The following is a 17,350-nucleotide window of genomic DNA, read 5'->3' as shown; positions in this document are numbered from 1 at the left end:
TGATGGCAAAATGAAGCCCCATAAAGCAGCCAAGCCCTGCAGGGAAATACTTCACACACGAATGGGCTTCGAGATGCTTCATTTTTCTTGACTACGCCATCCCGTGGACAGAAAAATGTATAACATGCTTGGTGCATGCAATAAAATGGTGAGCTGTAAATCATGCTCTGCTTACCAAACAATATGTATTTGAAGAGTGATTTTAATTGTTCTGTTTTACTTTGTCTTCTCACTTCTCCAATATTCAGACAGCTCCGCCAAGACCAACGTTTCACCCCCACACTGATATAAAATGGACCCAACCGTTTGGGTCTCTTTCCAAATTTGGTACCAAAGCCTCCCCCACAGTGCGGCAGCTATCTTGAATTGGCCCGTTCCCAGAGAGTTTTACTTCATTCAGTGTCATTCAGTATTATTCAAAATCTTTCAGTGTCATTCCAAATCATTCAATGTCATTCACGATCTTTCCACATCCTTCCACCTTCCATCGTTCAGTGTCATTCCACATTCTCTTTGATATATAACATAACATAACAATAACATAATCCTGGGTCAGCAGACACCTAATTAATGTGTTAATACATGATACATTTTTATATAAGCAACACTTATGATTGTAACGTATTTTTAATTCTTTCTAGGCGGGAACTGTCCGAACAAAAAATTCATGCAATTTGTAATTAGACACTTTGTCATACAAAAAGTCACTCAGGGCAAGAGAAAAAAAATTGTCACTTGCCCTAGTTGGGCAAGTAATTTGGCCACTCGGGCAAGGCAAATTTTAGTGGCACTTGCCCTATGGGGAAGCAGTTTTTAAAGTTAACTTCGAACCCTGTGATGGTGTCTTGTGACCAGTCTTTATCAGCTGATGTTCCATGAAGGCGTGCCTTACCTGTCACAAGAATGAAGGCAAGTCACGCCCCCCGCTGTCCGTTCACTCCGCCAAGATGCTGCTCCAGGTGGTAGAGAGGATGAAGGCTCCCTTGTCTCTGTTCATGGTTTTTATGCCTCGCTTGCAGATCTCAATTGCTTCTTTGATCCAGCGCTGTAGTTTGTTCTCTCCGGTGCGGATGACCCTGCCCTTCTCCCAGTCCATGATGTGGTTTTCCCTTTTGCAGTGGTCAGTGATTGCTGATTTGTAATGTTCATGTTGTGCTTGTTCTTTTACTGCTCTGATTTTTTAATTTTTTTGACAGGTAAGTCACACCCTCATGGAACATCAGCTGATAAAGACGGGTCTCAAGACACCATCATGCGACACTCTGAAGAAGGCGAAAGACTCGCCGAAACATGTCAGGTAAAAAATTAACCTAAAACATAATTGTCTGCTTTTAATGAATCAGTCAAATATCAATAATAAGAAGACAAAATGAACCTAATACAAATAAATGAATGCTTAATAACTCCCCTGGACATGCTCCTAAAAATCCAAACCTTCACCTGTAAATAAAACGTCCCGACCTGAAGACATCTTAATGTTATTATTTTGTTATACACACAGCGCCGCCAAGTGGAATCAAAAATTTGTTTTTATTTTAATTTTCACGTACTGCACGGTGCCCTTTTGACGAATCCGACTGAAAATTAGTCAGAAAAGACTCACTTACTCTCTGCCGAATTTTGTGACGTTTTGGCAAAAGGCGTGGCTATTACGGTGCTGAAAAGTCCGATTGTACTCTGTGGCAACAAAAGCTCCGGCAACATTACTCAGATGATCCTATCTTCTCGAAGTTGTACACATTTGAGGATACTTCAGTCCTGAAGACATCTACCAACTTATTTTTCATCGTAGTAGTAGCGCCACCAACTGGTAAAAGCTAATACAAGTTATTTTCTTGGATGTTTTTCTCCGTGCAACTCAACAAGGTCGCCCTCATATATGCTCGGAGGACTGTTTCGGCCATGAGGATGTCACAATACGAAATTCATCCTTTTTCGTGAAAAGTTGTGGGAGTGGCATTGCACTGTTTGGCAATAAAACAACGCTGATTATGAGGTTCTAAATATGAACGACAACTCGTGAAACTTGACACACACATCAGGCAGAGCAAATTTATCAATATTTTATACGTTAGTTGTGCAGCTTTTTTGAAATGGCTCGCCATGGCCCTCGAGAAATGTTCAAAAAAGCAGCCCTGGTTGAGTGTTTCACCTCGCTTTTTGTAAATTTTATGGAGTACAGTGAACCCTCGGTTATCGCGGTTAATGGGGACCGAGACCACCCGCGGAAACTGAAAATCCGCGAAGTAGCGGCGCACCTTCAAAAATGCTTAAAAGAAAATACAATATATATAATAAATATATATATATATATATATATATATATATATATATACGGGGAGAGAGAGAGAGAGAGAGTGAAATTCATGTTATAACAAAAAAACCAAATTATTATTAAAACGTATTATTTTTTTATTCCCCAGCCATTCTTTTTGTATTTATTTAATTACTCCGACTTTTACCAGCTGGTACGCCGTCCGGTGTTCCCTGTGAAATGAAAGGTGGCATTCTTTAATTATTTATTTATTTATTCATTTATTCATTCATAACTGACAGCTTCGCGCTCCGTTCGTGTCCGGGCGGAAGAGGTGTTCCAATTCGGCTTAACTGTGACACACGCCCGCCCTCCTCCCCCGGAGCTTCCATTCGGTTAAACTTAGGGGCCGCTTGGCACCGCCCGTGCCCGGGGAAGGTGCTCCTCTTCGGCTTACTGTGTCGCGAGCATGCCCTCCTCCTCCGGAGCTTCCATTCGGTTAAACTTAGGGGCCGCTTGGAACCGCCCGTGCCCGGGGAAGGTGCTCCTCTTCGGCTTACTGTGACGCGAGCATGCCCTCCTCCTCCGGAGCTTCCATTCGGTTAAACTTAGGGGCCGCTTGGCACCGCCCGTGCCCGGGGAAGGTGCTCCTCTACGGCTTAACTGCCACGCACGCCGGCCGGAGCTCTGGTACGGTCCGAACCGCGCGAAACGTCGCCACCGATCGTGTCCGGGGGAACGTGCTCTTCTTCGTCCAATCTCCTCTTCGCCCACGCTCTTCTTCGGCGCACGCCGGCCGTTTAACCGCTCCAGCGCCCGTCGTGCCGCTCGGCGAATCTACAATGCCCCCGAATATTTTTTATACCCGCGAAGCACTGAACCCGCGAAAGGTGAACCGCGAAGTAGCGAGGGTTCACTGTATGTATAAGGCCAAGACCTACAAAAAAGTCTCTTGGAGCAATGAGCTAGGTTTTACAGGAAGTCGGCCATTTTGAATTTACTTAAAAGGGGGCGGGTCACCACAATGGACTTTGTGTAGAAATTATTATTGGGGCCCGAGCAGCGACCGCGGCGAGGTCCCTATTGTTTATGTAGAAATTATTATTAGGGCCCGAGCAGCGACCGCTACGAGGTCCCCATTGTTTTTGTGGAAATTATTATTATTATTATTATTAGGGCCCGAGCAGTGACCGCTGCGAGGTCCCTATTGTTTTTCTAGAAATTGTTATTAGGGCCCGAGCTGCGACGGCTGCGAGGTCCCTATTGTTTTTCTAGAAAATATTATTACTTTTTTTATTATTATTATTATTATTATTATTAGGGCCTGAGCAGCGACCGCTGCGAAGTCCCTGTTGTTTTTGTAGAAATTATTATTATTATTATTTTTCCGATTGTTCGATCGCATTTTTGACCCCCGAAACATGCACAAAAACTCACCAAACTTGGCAGTCTCATCGGGCATGGCGAGAAATTTGATATTTTAACGTCTAATATGAACAGGAAGTGAGTTTTGAATTTTTGAGAGTCCGACTTTTGCCCTTTTTTGCATGTTTACTGGGGTCATTCTTTTGCACCCTGATCCTAAAGGCTTCATCTGATTGCCTTAAAATTTTGTCTGTAGCATCTTAAGACCTGGGACAAACACTGGGGCTAAAATCTTTTGTTTCCGAAATACTATATGACGGGGGCGGGGCTTCAAAGTTTTCACTTAAGATTTCCTTCGCCGCAATGGACAAAATGCTTAATAACTCTCCTGCACATGCTGCTAAAAATCCAAAACTTCACATGTACATAAAGAGTCGGTACCTGAAGACATCTATATGTTTATATTCTGTTATACACCTTGCGCCAATCAATATCATTTTTTACGTTTTGACATACTGCACGGTGCCCTTTTAACGAATCCGATTGAAAATTGGCGAGAAAAGACTCAAGACATTGATCTTACTCTATCCCTAATTTTGTGACTTTCCTTCGAAGGGCGTGGCTATTGCGGTGCCGCAGAGTCTGATTATTCTCCGTGGCAACAAAAGTTCCTGCAAAATGATTCAGATGATCCATCTTCTCGAAATTTTTCACATTTGAGGATATTCAGGCCCTGAAGACGGCTGCCAACTTATTTTTGATCGCAGTGGTAGCGCCACCAACTGGTAAAACAAATACAAATTATTTTCGTTGATGTTTTTCTCCGGGCAGGTTCACAAAATCTACCTTATATTTGCTCGGATTAGTGTTTAGGCCTTGAGGATGTCACAATACGAAAGTCTTTCGCCTTCTTCAGAGTGTCACATGATGGTGTCTTGTGACCCGTCTTTATCAGCTGATGTTCCATGAGGGCGTGACTTACCTGTCACAAGAATGAAGGCAAGTCACACCCCCCGCTGTCCGTTCACTCCGCCAAGATGCTGCTCCAGGTGGTAGAGAGGATGAAGGCTCCCTTGTCTCTGTTCATGGTTTTTATGCCTCGCTTGCAGATCTCAATGGCCTCTCTGATCCAGCGCTGTTGTTTGTTCTCTTCGGTGCGGATGACCCTGCCCTTCGCCCGGTCCATGATATGGTTTTCCCTTCTGCAGTGGTCAGTGATTGCTGATTTGTAATATTCATGTTGTGCTTGTTCTTTTACTGCTATGATTTTTCATTTTTTTGACAGGTAATTCACACCCTCATGGAACATAAGCTGATAAAGACGGGTCTCAAGACACCATCATGCGACACTCTGAAGAAGGCGAAAGACTCGCCGAAACATGTCAGGTAAAACATTTACCTAAAACATAATTGTCTGCTTTTAATGAATCTGTCAAATATCAATAATAAGAAGACAAAATGAACCTCATACAAATAAATGAATGCTTAATAACTCCCCTGCACATGCTCCTAATAATCCAAACCTTCACCTGTCAATAAAATGTCCCGACCTGAAGACATCTTAATGTTATTATTTTGTTATACACACAGCGCCGCCAAGTGGAATCAAAAATTTGTTTTTATTTTAATTTCCACGTACTGCACGGTGCCCTTTTGACGAATCCGACTGAAAATTAGTCAGAAAAGACTCAAGACAATGATCTTACTCTCTGCCGAATTTTGTGACGTTTTGGCAAAAGGCGTGGCTATTACGGTGCTGAAAAGTCCGATTGTACTCTGTGGCAACAAAAGCTCCGGCAACATGACTCAGATGATCCTATCTTCTCGAAGTTGTACACATTTGAGGATACTTCAGCCCTGAAGACATCTACCAACTTATTTTTCATCGTAGTAGTAGCGCCACCAACTGGTAAAAGCTAATACAAGTTATTTTCTTGGATGTTTTTCTCCGTGCAACTCAACAAGGTCGCCCTCATATATGCTCCGAGGACTGTTTCGGCCATGAGGATGTCACAATACGAAATTCATCCTTTTTCGTGAAAAGTTGTGGGAGTGGCATTGCACTGTTTGGCAATAAAACAACGCTGATTATGAGGTTCTAAATATGAACGACAACTCGTGAAACTTGACACACACATCAGGCAGAGCAAATTTATCAATATTTTATACGTTAGTTGTGCAGCTTTTTTGAAATGGCTCGCCATGGCCCTCGAGAAATGTTCAAAAAAGCAGCCCTGGTTGAGTGTTTCACCTCGCTTTTTGTAAATTTTATGGAGTACAGTGAACCCTCGGTTATCGCGGTTAATGGGGACCGAGACCACCCGCGGAAACTGAAAATCCGCGAAGTAGCGGCGCACCTTCAAAAATGCTTAAAAGAAAATACAATATATATAATAAATATATATATATATATATATATATATATATATATATATATATATATATATATATATATACGGGGAGAGAGAGAGAGAGAGAGTGAAATTCATGTTATAACAAAAAAACCAAATTATTATTAAAACGTATTATTTTTTTATTCCCCAGCCATTCTTTTTGTATTTATTTAATTACTCCGACTTTTACCAGCTGGTACGCCGTCCGGTGTTCCCTGTGAAATGAAAGGTGGCATTCTTTAATTATTTATTTATTTATTCATTTATTCATTCATAACTGACAGCTTCGCGCTCCGTTCGTGTCCGGGCGGAAGAGGTGTTCCAATTCGGCTTAACTGTGACACACGCCCGCCCTCCTCCCCCGGAGCTTCCATTCGGTTAAACTTAGGGGCCGCTTGGCACCGCCCGTGCCCGGGGAAGGTGCTCCTCTTCGGCTTACTGTGACGCGAGCATGCCCGCCTCCTCCGGAGCTTCCATTCGGTTAAACTTAGGGGCCGCTTGGAACCGCCCGTGCCCGGCAAAGGTGCTCCTCTTCGGCTTACTGTGACGCGAGCATGCCCTCCTCCTCCGGAGCTTCCATTTGGTTAAACTTAGGGGCCGCTTGGAACCGCCCGTGCCTGGGGAAGGTGCTCCTCTTCGGCTTACTGTGACGCGAGCATGCCCTCCTCCTCCGGAGCTTCCATTCGGTTAAACTTAGGGGCCGCTTGGCACCGCCCGTGCCCGGGGACGGTGCTCCTCTACGGCTTAACTGCCACGCACGCCGGCCGGAGCCTTGGTACGGTCCGAACCGCGCGAAACGTCGCCACCGATCGTGTCCGGGGGAACGTGCTCTTCTTCGTCCACTCTCCTCTTCGCCCACGCTCTTCTCCGGCGCACGCCGGCCGTCTAACCGCTCCAGCGCCCGTCGTGCCACTCGGCGAAACTACAATGCCCCCGAATATTTTTTATACCCGCGAAGCACTGAACCCGCGAAAGGTGAACCGCGAAGTAGCGAGGGTTCACTGTATGTATAAGACCAAGACCTACAAAAAAGTCTCTTGAAGCAATGAGCTAGGTTTTACAGGAAGTCGGCCATTTTGAATTTACTTAAAAGGGGCGGGTCACCACAATGGACTTTGTGTAGAAATTATTATTGGGGCCCGAGCAGCGACCGCGGCGAGGTCCCTATTGTTTATGTAGAAATTATTATTAGGGCCCGAGCAGCGACCGCTACGAGGTCCCCATTGTTTTTGTGGAAATTATTATTATTATTATTATTAGGGCCCGAGCAGTGACCGCTGCGAGGTCCCTATTGTTTTTCTAGAAATTGTTATTAGGGCCCGAGCTGCGACGGCTGCGAGGTCCCTATTGTTTTTGTAGAAAATATCATTACTTTTATTATTATTATTATTATTATTATTAGGGCCTGAGCAGCGACCGCTGCGAAGTCCCTGTTGTTTTTGTAGAAATTATTATTATTATTATTTTTCCGATTGTACGATCGCATTTTTGACCCCGAAACATGCACAAAAACTCACCAAACTTGGCAGTCTCATCGGGCATGGCGAGAAATTTGATATTTTAACGTCTAATATGAACAGGAAGTGAGTTATGAATTTTTGAAAGTCCGACTTTTGCCCTTTTTTGCATGTTTACAGGGGTCATTCTTTTGCACCCTGATCCTAAAGGCTTCATCTGATTGCCTTAAAATTCTGTCTGTAGCATCTTAAGACCTGGGACAAACACTGGGGCTAAAATCTTTTGTTTCCGAAATACTATATGACGGGGGCGGGGCTTCAAAGTTTTCACTTAAGATTTCCTTCGCCGCAATGGACAAAATGCTTAATAACTCTCCTGCACATGCTGCTAAAAATCCAAAACTTCACATGTACATAAAGAGTCGGTACCTGAAGACATCTATATGTTTATATTCTGTTATACACCTTGCGCCAATCAATAACATTTTTTACATTTTGACGAACTGCACGGTGCCCTTTTAACGAATCCGATTGAAAATTGGCTAGAAAAGACTCAAGACATTGATCTTACTCTATCCCTATTTTTGTGACTTTCCTTCGAAGGGCGTGGCTATTGCGGTGCCGCAGAGTCTGATTATTCTCCGTGGCAACAAAAGTTCCTGCAAAATGATTCAGATGATCCATCTTCTCGAAATTTTTCACATTTGAGGATATTCAGGCCCTGAAGACGGCTGCCAACTTATTTTTGATCGCAGTGGTAGCGCCACCAACTGGTTAAAACAAATACAAATTATTTTCGTTGATGTTTTTCTCCGGGCAGGTTCACAAAATCTACCTTATATTTGCTCGGATGAGTGTTTAGGCCTTGAGGATGTCACAATACGAAAGTCTTTCGCCTTCTTCAGAGTGTCACATGATGGTGTCTTGTGACCCGTCTTTATCAGCTGATGTTCCATGAGGGCGTGACTTACCTGTCACAAGAATGAAGGCAAGTCACACCCCCCGCTGTCCGTTCACTCCGCCAAGATGCTGCTCTAGGTGGTAGAGAGGATGAAGGCTCCCTTGTCTCTGTTCATGGTTTTTATGCCTCGCTTGCAGATCTCAATGGCCTCTCTGATCCAGCGCTGTTGTTTGTTCTCTTCGGTGCGGATGACCCTGCCCTTCTCCCGGTCCATGATGTGGTTTTCCCTTTTGCAGTGGTCAGTGATTGCTGATTTGTAATGTTCATGTTGTGCTTGTTCTTTTACTGCTCTGATTTTTCATTTTTTTGACAGGTAAGTCACACCCTCATGGAACATCAGCTGATAAAGACGGGTCTCAAGACACCATCATGCGACACTCTGAAGAAGGCGAAAGACTCGCCGAAACATGTCAGGTAAAAAATTAACCTAAAACATAATTGTCTGCTTTTAATGAATCAGTCAAATATCAATAATAAGAAGTCAAAATGAACCTAATACAAATAAATGAATGCTTAATAACTCCCCTGCACATGCTCCTGAAAATCCAAACCTTCACCTGTAAATAAAACGTCCCGACCTGAAGACATCTTAATGTTATTATTTTGTTCTACACACAGCGCCGCCAAGTGGAATCAAAAATGTGTTTTTATTTTAATTTTCACATCCTGCACGGTGCCCTTTTGACAAATCCGACTGAAAATTAGTCAGAAAAGACTCAAGACAATGATCTTTCTCTCTGCCGAATTTTGTGACGTTTTGGCAAAAGGCGTGGCTATTACGGTGCTGAAAAGTCAGATTGTACTCTGTGGCAACAAAAGCTCCGGCAACATGACTCAGATGATCCTATCTTCTCGAAGTTGTACACATTTGAGGATACTTCAGCCCTGAAGACATCGACCAACTTATTTTTCATCGTAGTAGTAGCGCCACCAACTGGTAAAAGCTAATACAAGTTATTTTCTTGGATGTTTTTCCCCGTGCAACTCAACAAGGTCGCCCTCATATATGCTCGGATGACTGTTTCGGCCATGAGGATGTCACAATACGAAATTCGTCCTTTTTCGTGTAAAGTTGTGGGAGTGGCATTGCACTGTTCGGCAATAAAACAACGCTGATTATGAGGTTCTAAATATGAACGACAACTCGTGAAACTTTACACACACATCAGGCCGAGCAAATTTATCAATATTTTATACGTTAGTTGTGCAGCTTTTTTGAAATGGCTCGCCATGGCCCTCGAGAAATGTTAAAAAAAGCAGCCCTGGTTGAGTGTTTCACCTCGCTTTTTGTAAATTTTATGGAGTACAGTGAACCCTCGGTAATCGCGGTTAATGGGGACAGAGACCACCCGCGAAAACTGAAAATCCGCGAAGTAGCGGCGCACCTTCAAAAATGCTTAAAAAAATATACAATATATATAATAAATATATAAATATATATATATATATATATATATATATATATATATATATATATATACGGGGAGAGAGAGAGTGAAATTCATGTTATAACAAAAAAACCAAATTATTATTAAAACGTATTATTTTTTTATTCCCCAGCCATTCTTTTTGTATTTATTTAATTACTCCGACTTTTATCTGCTGGTACGCCGTCCGGTGTGCCCTGTGAAATGAAAGGTGGCATTCTTTATTCATTTATTTATTTATTCTTTTATACATTCATAACTGACAGCTTCGCGCTCCGCTCGTGCCCGGGCGGAAGAGGTGCTCCAATTCGGCTTAACTGTGACACACACCCGCCCTCCTCCCCCGGAGCTTCCATTCGGTTAAACTTAGGGGCCGCTTGGCACCGCCCGTGCCCGGGGAAGGTGCTCCTCTTCGGCTTACTGTGACGCGAGCATGCCCTCCTCCTCCGGAGCTTCCATTCGGTTAAACTTAGGGGCCGCTTGGAATCGCCCGTGCCCGGGGAAGGTGCTCCTCTTCGGCTTACTGTGACGCGAGCATGCCCTCCTCCTCCGGAGCTTCCATTCGGTTAAACTTAGGGGCCGCTTGGCACCGCCCGTGCCCGGGGAAGGTTCTCCTCTACGGCTTAACTGCCACGCACGCCGGCCGGAGCTCTGGTACTGTCCGAACCGCGCGAAACGTCGCCACCGATCGTGTCCGGGGGAACGTGCTCTTCTTCGTCCACTCTCCTCTTCGCCCACGCTCTTCTTCGGCGCACACCGGCCGTCTAACCGCTCCAGCGCCCCGTCGTGCCGCTCGGCGAAACTACAATGCCCCCGAATATTTTTTAGACCCGCGAAGCACTGAACCCGCGAAAGGTGAACCGCCAAGTAGCGAGGGTTCACTGTATGTATAAGACCAAGACCTACAAAAAAGTCTCTTGGAGCAATGAGCTAGGTTTTACAGGAAGTCGGCCATTTTGAATTTACTTAAAAGGGGGCGGGTCACCACAATGGACTTTGTGTAGAAATTATAATTGGGGCCCGAGCAGCGACCGCGGCGAGGTCCCTATTGTTTTTGTAGAAATTATTATTATTATTATTATTAGGGCCCGAGCAGTGACCGCTGCGAGGTCCCTATTGTTTTTCTAGAAATTGTTATTAGGGCCCGAGCTGCGACGGCTGCGAGGTCCCTATTGTTTTTGTAGAAAATATTATTACTTTTATTATTATTATTATTATTATTATTAGGGCCTGAGCAGCGACCGCTGCGAAGTCCCTGTTGTTTTTGTAGAAATTATTATTATTATTATTTTTCCGATTGTTCGATTGCATTTTTGACCCCCGAAACATGCACAAAAACTCACCAAACTTGGCAGTCTCATCGGGCATGGGGAGAAATTTGATATTTTAAACGTCTAATATGAACAGGAAGTGAGTTATGAATTTTTGAAAGTCCGACTTTTGCCCTTTTTTGCATGTTTACAGGGGTCATTCTTTTGCACCCTGATCCTAAAGGCTTCATCTGATTGCCTTAAAATTCTGTCTGTAGCATCTTAAGACCTGGGACAAACACTGGGGCTAAAATTGGGGCTAAAATCTTTTGTTTCCGAAATACTATATGACGGGGGCGGGGCTTCAAAGTTTTCACTTAAGATTTCCTTCGCCGCAATGGACAAAATGCTTAATAACTCTCCTGCACATGCTGCTAAAAATCCAAAACTTCACATGTACATAAAGAGTCGGTACCTGAAGACATCTATATGTTTATACTCTGTTATACACCTTGCGCCAATCAATATCATTTTTTACATTTTGACGTACTGCACGGTGCCCTTTTAACGAATCCGATTGAAAATTGGCTAGAAAAGACTCAAGACATTGATCTTACTCTATCCCTATTTTTGTGACTTTCCTTCGAAGGGCGTGGCTATTACGGTGCCGCAGAGTCTGATTATTCTCCGTGGCAACAAAAGTTCCTGCAAAATGATTCAGATGATCCATCTTCTCGAAATTTTTCACATTTGAGGATATTCAGGCCCTGAAGACGGCTGCCAACTTATTTTTGATCGCAGTGGTAGCGCCACCAACTGGTTAAAACAAATACAAATTATTTTCGTTGATTTTTTTCTCCGGGCAGGTTAACAAAATCTACCTTATATTTGCTCGGATGAGTGTTTAGGCCTTGAGGATGTCACAATACGAAAGTCTTTCGCCTTCTTCAGAGTGTCACATGATGGTGTCTTGTGACCCGTCTTTATCAGCTGATGTTCCATGAGGGCGTGACTTACCTGTCACAAGAATGAAGGCAAGTCACGCCCCCCGCTGTCCGTTCACTCCGCCAAGATGCTGCTCCAGGTGGTAGAGAGGATTGTCTCTGTTCATGGTTTTTATGCCTCGCTTGCAGATCTCAATGGCCTCTCTGATCCAGCGCTGTTGTTTGTTCTCTTCGGTGCGGATGACCTTGCCCTTCTCCCGGTCCATGATGTGGTTTTCCCTTTTGCAGTGGTCAGTGATTGCTGATTTGTAATGTTCATGTTGTGCTTGTTCTTTTACTGCTCTGATTTTTCATTTTTTTGACAGGTAAGTCACACCCACATGGAACATCAGCTGATAAAGACGGGTCTCAAGACACCATCATGCGACACTCTGAAGAAGGCGAAAGACTCGCCGAAACATGTCAGGTAAAAAATTAACCTAAAACATAATTGTCTGCTTTTAATGAATCAGTCAAATATCAATAATAAGAAGACAAAATGAACCTAATACAAATAAATGAATGCTTAATAACGCCCCTGCACATGCTCCTAAAAATCCAAACCTTCACCTGTAAATAAAACGTCCCGACCTGAAGACATCTTAATGTTATTATTTTGTTATACACACAGCGCCGCCAAGTGGAATCAAAAATGTGTTTTTATTTTAATTTTCACGTACTGCACGGTGCCCTTTTGACGAATCCGACTGAAAATTAGTCAGAAAAGACTCAAGACAATGATCTTACTCTCTGCCGAATTTTGTGACGTTTTGGCAAAAGGCGTGGCTATTACGGTGCTGAAAAGTCCGATTGTACTTTGTGGCAACAAAAGCTCCGGCAACATGACTCAGATGATCCTATCTTCTCGAAGTTGTACACATTTGAGGATACTTCAGCCCTGAAGACATCTACCAACTTATTTTTCATCGTAGTAGTAGCGCCACCAACTGGTAAAAGCTAATACAAGTTATTTTCTTGGATGTTTTTCTCCGTGCAACTCAACAAGGTCGCCCTCATATATGCTCGGATGACTGTTTCGGCCATGAGGATGTCACAATACGAAATTCATCCTTTTTCGTGAAAGGTTGTGGGAGTGGCATTGCACTGTTCGGCAATAAAACAACGCTGATTATGAGGTTCTAAATATGAACGACAACTCGTGAAACTTTACACACACATCAGGCAGAGCAAATTTATCAATATTTTATACGTTAGTTGTGCAGCTTTTTTGAAATGGCTCGCCTTGGCCCTCGAGAAAAGTTAAAAAAAGAATAGAATAGAAATAGAAATCCCTTTATTGTCATTGTACTCAAGTGTGCAACGAGATTAGAGGGCTCCCCTCTCCAGTGCAATACAACAATAATACAGACAATATATAAATTAGATAAATAAATAAGACAGTGCAATGGAATTCAGTACTGAATAGGGCATATAGAAACACATCACAATGCTGTTTTGCAAGGTTAGGGTGGTCTCGTGTGTGTGTGTGAGAGTTCAGTATGGAGATGGCTCTCGGAAAGAAACTGTTTCTCAGTCTATTGGTCCTTGATTTGATGCATCTGTAGCGCCTGCCAGAGGGCAACCGGTCGAACAGGTGTGAGTTTGGGTGGGTATTGTCTTTGACGATGTTGAGAGCCCCTCTGAGGCACCGGGCGGTGTAGATGTCCGACAGCGAGGGGAGAGGGCAGCCAATAATCCTTTGCGCTGTTTTGACTGTCCTCTGGAGCCTCACTCTGTCCGCCTCAGTGCAGCCGCTGTACCAGGTGGAGACACAGTACGTCAGCAGGCTCTCGATGGACGAGTGGTAGAAGGCCAGCAGCAGCTTCCTGTCCAGGTTGAATTTCCTGAGGACTCTCAGGAAGTGCAGACGTTGGCGGACCTTCTTTACCACTGCTGTGGTGTTGTGACTCCAAGAAAGGTCATCGGAGATCTGTACTCCCAGGAACTTGAACGTGTGGACCCTCTCCACACACACGCCTTCGATGCAGAGGGGTGCGGCAGCGTCTTGTTCCTCCTGAAGTCGACGACAATCTCCTTTGTTTTAGCAGAGTTAAGGTGCAGTCTGTTGTCCTTGCACCAAGTTGTCAGTCTCCCTACCTCCTCTCTGTAGGCTGTCTCGTCACCTTCCGAGATCAGACCGACCACTGTCGTGTCGTCAGCAAACTTGACGATGGTGTTGTTGCCGTGGGCCGGGCTGCAGTCGTAGGTGTAGAGGGCGTACAGGAGAGGGCTCAGCACGCATCCTTGGGGGGAACCGGTGCTCACCATGAGGGTGGAGGACGTGTAGGGGCCGAGCAACACAGTCTGGGGTCTGTTGGTCAGAAAGTCCTTAATCCAGATGTGTGTGAGGGCAGGGAGGCCGAGAGTGTCCAGTTTGGCGACGAGGATGTCTGGGATGATTGTGTTGAATGCCGAGCTGTAGTCCACAAAGAGCATCCTTGCATAGCTCCGCTGTTGTTCCAGGTGGCCCAGCACAACATGCAGAGCAGCCCTGGTTGAGTGTTTCACCTCGCTTTTTGTAAATTTTATGGAGTACAGTGAACCCTCGGTTATCGCGGTTAATGGGGACCGAGACCACCCGCGAAAACTGAAAATCCGCGAAGTAGCGGCGCACCTTCAAAAATGCTTTAAAAAAAAATACAATATATATATATATATATATATATATATATACGGGGAGAGAGAGAGTGAAATTCATGTTATAACAAAAAAAACAAATTATTATTAAAACGTATTATTTTTTTATTCCCCAGCCATTCTTTTTGTATTTATTTAATTACTCCGACTTTTACCTGCTGGTACGCCGTCCGGTGTGCCCTGTGCAATGAAAGGTGCCATTCTTTATTTATTTATTTATTTATTCATTTATTCATTCATAACTGACAGCTTCGCGCTCCGCTCGTGCCCGGGCGGAAGAGGTGCTCCAATTCGGCTTAACTGTGACACACGCCCACCCTCCTCCCCCGGAGCTTCCATTCGGTTAAACTTAGGGGCCGCTTGGAACCACCCGTGCCCGGGGAAGGTGCTCCTCTTCGGCTTACTGTGACGCGAGCATGCCCTCCTCCTCCGGAGCTTCCATTCCATTAAACTTAGGGGCCGCTTGGCACCGCCCGTGCCCGGGGAAGGTGCTCCTCTACGGCTTAACTGCCACGCACGCCGGCCGGAGCTCTGGTACGGTCCGAACCGCGCGAAACGTCGCCACCGATCGTGTCCGGGGGAACGTGCTCTTCTTCGTCCACTCTCCTCTTCGCCCACGCTCTTCTTCGGCGCACGCCGGCCGTCTAACCGCTCCAGCGCCCCGTCGTGCCGCTCGGCGAAACTACAATGCCCCCGAATATTTTTTATACCCGCGAAGCACTGAACCCGCGAAAGGTGAACCGCGAAGTAGCGAGGGTTCACTGTATGTATAAGACCAAGACCTACAAAAAAGTCTCTTGGAGCAATGAGCTAGGTTTTACAGGAAGTCGGCCATTTTGAATTTACTTAAAAGGGGGCGGGTCACCACAATGGACTTTGTGTAGAAATTATTATTGGGGCCCGAGCAGCGACCGCGGCGAGGTCCCTATTGTTTATGTAGAAATTATTATTAGGGCCCGAGCAGCGACCGCTACGAGGTCCCCATTGTTTTTGTGGAAATTATTATTATTAATATTATTAGGGCCCGAGCAGTGACCGCTGCGAGGTCCCTATTGTTATTAGGGCCCGAGCTGCGACGGCTGCGAAGTCCCTATTGTTTTTGTAGAAATTATTATTATTATTATTTTTCCGATTGTTCGATCGCATTTTTGACCCCCGAAACATGCACAAAAATTCACCAAACTTGGCAGTCTCATCGGGCATGGCGAAAAATTTGATATTTTAACGTCTAATATGAACAGGAAGTGAGTTATGAATTTTTGAAAGTCCGACTTTTGCCCTTTTTTGCATGTTTACAGGGGTCATTCTTTTGCACCCTGATCCTAAAGGCTTCATCTGATTGCCTTAAAATTCTGTCTGTAGCATCTTAAGACCTGGGACAAACACTGGGGCTAAAATCTTTTGTTTCCGAAATACTATATGAACGGGGGCGGGGCTTCGAAGTTTTCACTTAAGATTTCCTTCGCCGCAATGGACAAAATGCTTAATAACTCTCCTGCACATGCTGCTAAAAATCCAAAACTTCACATGTACATAAAGAGTCGGTACCTGAAGACATCGATATGTTTATATTCAGTTATACACCTTGCGCCAATCAATATAATTTTATACATTTTGACGTACTGCACGGTGCCCTTTTAACGAATCCGATTGAAAATTGGCTAGAAAAGACTCAAGACATTGATCTTACTCTATCCCTATTTTTGTGACTTTCCTTCGAAGGGCGTGGCTATTACGGTGCCGCAGAGTCTGATTAATCTCCGTGGCAACAAAAGTTCCTGCAAAATGATTCAGATGATCCATCTTCTCGAAATTTTTCACATTTGAGGATATTCAGGCCCTGAAGACGGCTGCCAACTTATTTTTGATCGCAGTGGTAGCGCCACCAACTGGTTAAAACAAATACAAATTATTTTCGTTGATGTTTTTCTCCGGGCAGGTTAACAAAATCTACCTTATGTTTGTTCGGATGAGTGTTTAGGCCTTGAGGATGTCACAATATGAAAGTCTTTCGCCTTCTTCAGAGTGTCACATGATGGTGTCTTGTGACCCGTCTTTATCAGCTGATGTTCCATGAGGGCGTGACTTACCTGTCACAAGAATGAAGGCAAGTCACGCCCCCCGCTGTCCGTTCACTCCGCCAAGATGCTGCTCCAGGTGGTAGAGAGGATGAAGGCTCCCTTGTCTCTGTTCATGGTTTTTATGCCTCGCTTGCAGATCTCAATGGCCTCTCTGATCCAGCGCTGTTGTTTGTTCTCTTCGTTGCGGATGACCCTGCCCTTCTCCCGGTCCATGATGTGGTTTTCCCTTTTGCAGTGGTCAGTGATTGCTGATTTGTAATATTCATGTTGTGCTTGTTCTTTTACTGCTCTGATTTTTCATTTTTTTGACAGGTAAGTCACACCCTCATGGAACATCAGCTGATAAAGACGGGTCTCAAGACACCATCATGCGACACTCTGAAGAAGGCGAAAGACTCGCCGAAACATGTCAGGTAAAAAATTAACCTAAAACATAATTGTCTGCTTTTAATGAATCTGTCAAATATCAATAATAAGAAGACAAAATGAACCTAATACAAATAAATGAATGCTTAATAACTCCCCTGCACATGCTCCTAAAA

The 17,350-nt window shown here is 44.4% G+C and overlaps 1 long non-coding RNA gene across 1 annotated transcript; it reads left to right on the top strand.

The window, feature by feature from the left end:
* Positions 1-12,237: 12,237 nt before the first annotated feature.
* On the top strand, positions 12,238-17,020 carry LOC148315567 (uncharacterized). The gene is made up of 3 exons (XR_015840804.1): positions 12,238-12,341; positions 12,417-12,517; positions 16,945-17,020. It is a non-coding gene; the product is annotated as an uncharacterized LOC148315567 (long non-coding RNA).
* Positions 17,021-17,350: the final 330 nt, after the last annotated feature.

This window comes from Idiotropiscis lumnitzeri, unplaced genomic scaffold, assembly GCF_059441095.1.
Source record: "Idiotropiscis lumnitzeri isolate Australia: NSW breed Sydney's pygmy pipehorse unplaced genomic scaffold, RoL_Ilum_1.0 HiC_scaffold_95, whole genome shotgun sequence".
Classification (NCBI taxonomy): domain Eukaryota; kingdom Metazoa; phylum Chordata; class Actinopteri; order Syngnathiformes; family Syngnathidae; genus Idiotropiscis; species Idiotropiscis lumnitzeri.
The sequence above is the reverse complement of the archived record's forward strand: the minus strand, read 5'-3'. Positions and strand labels throughout refer to the sequence as shown.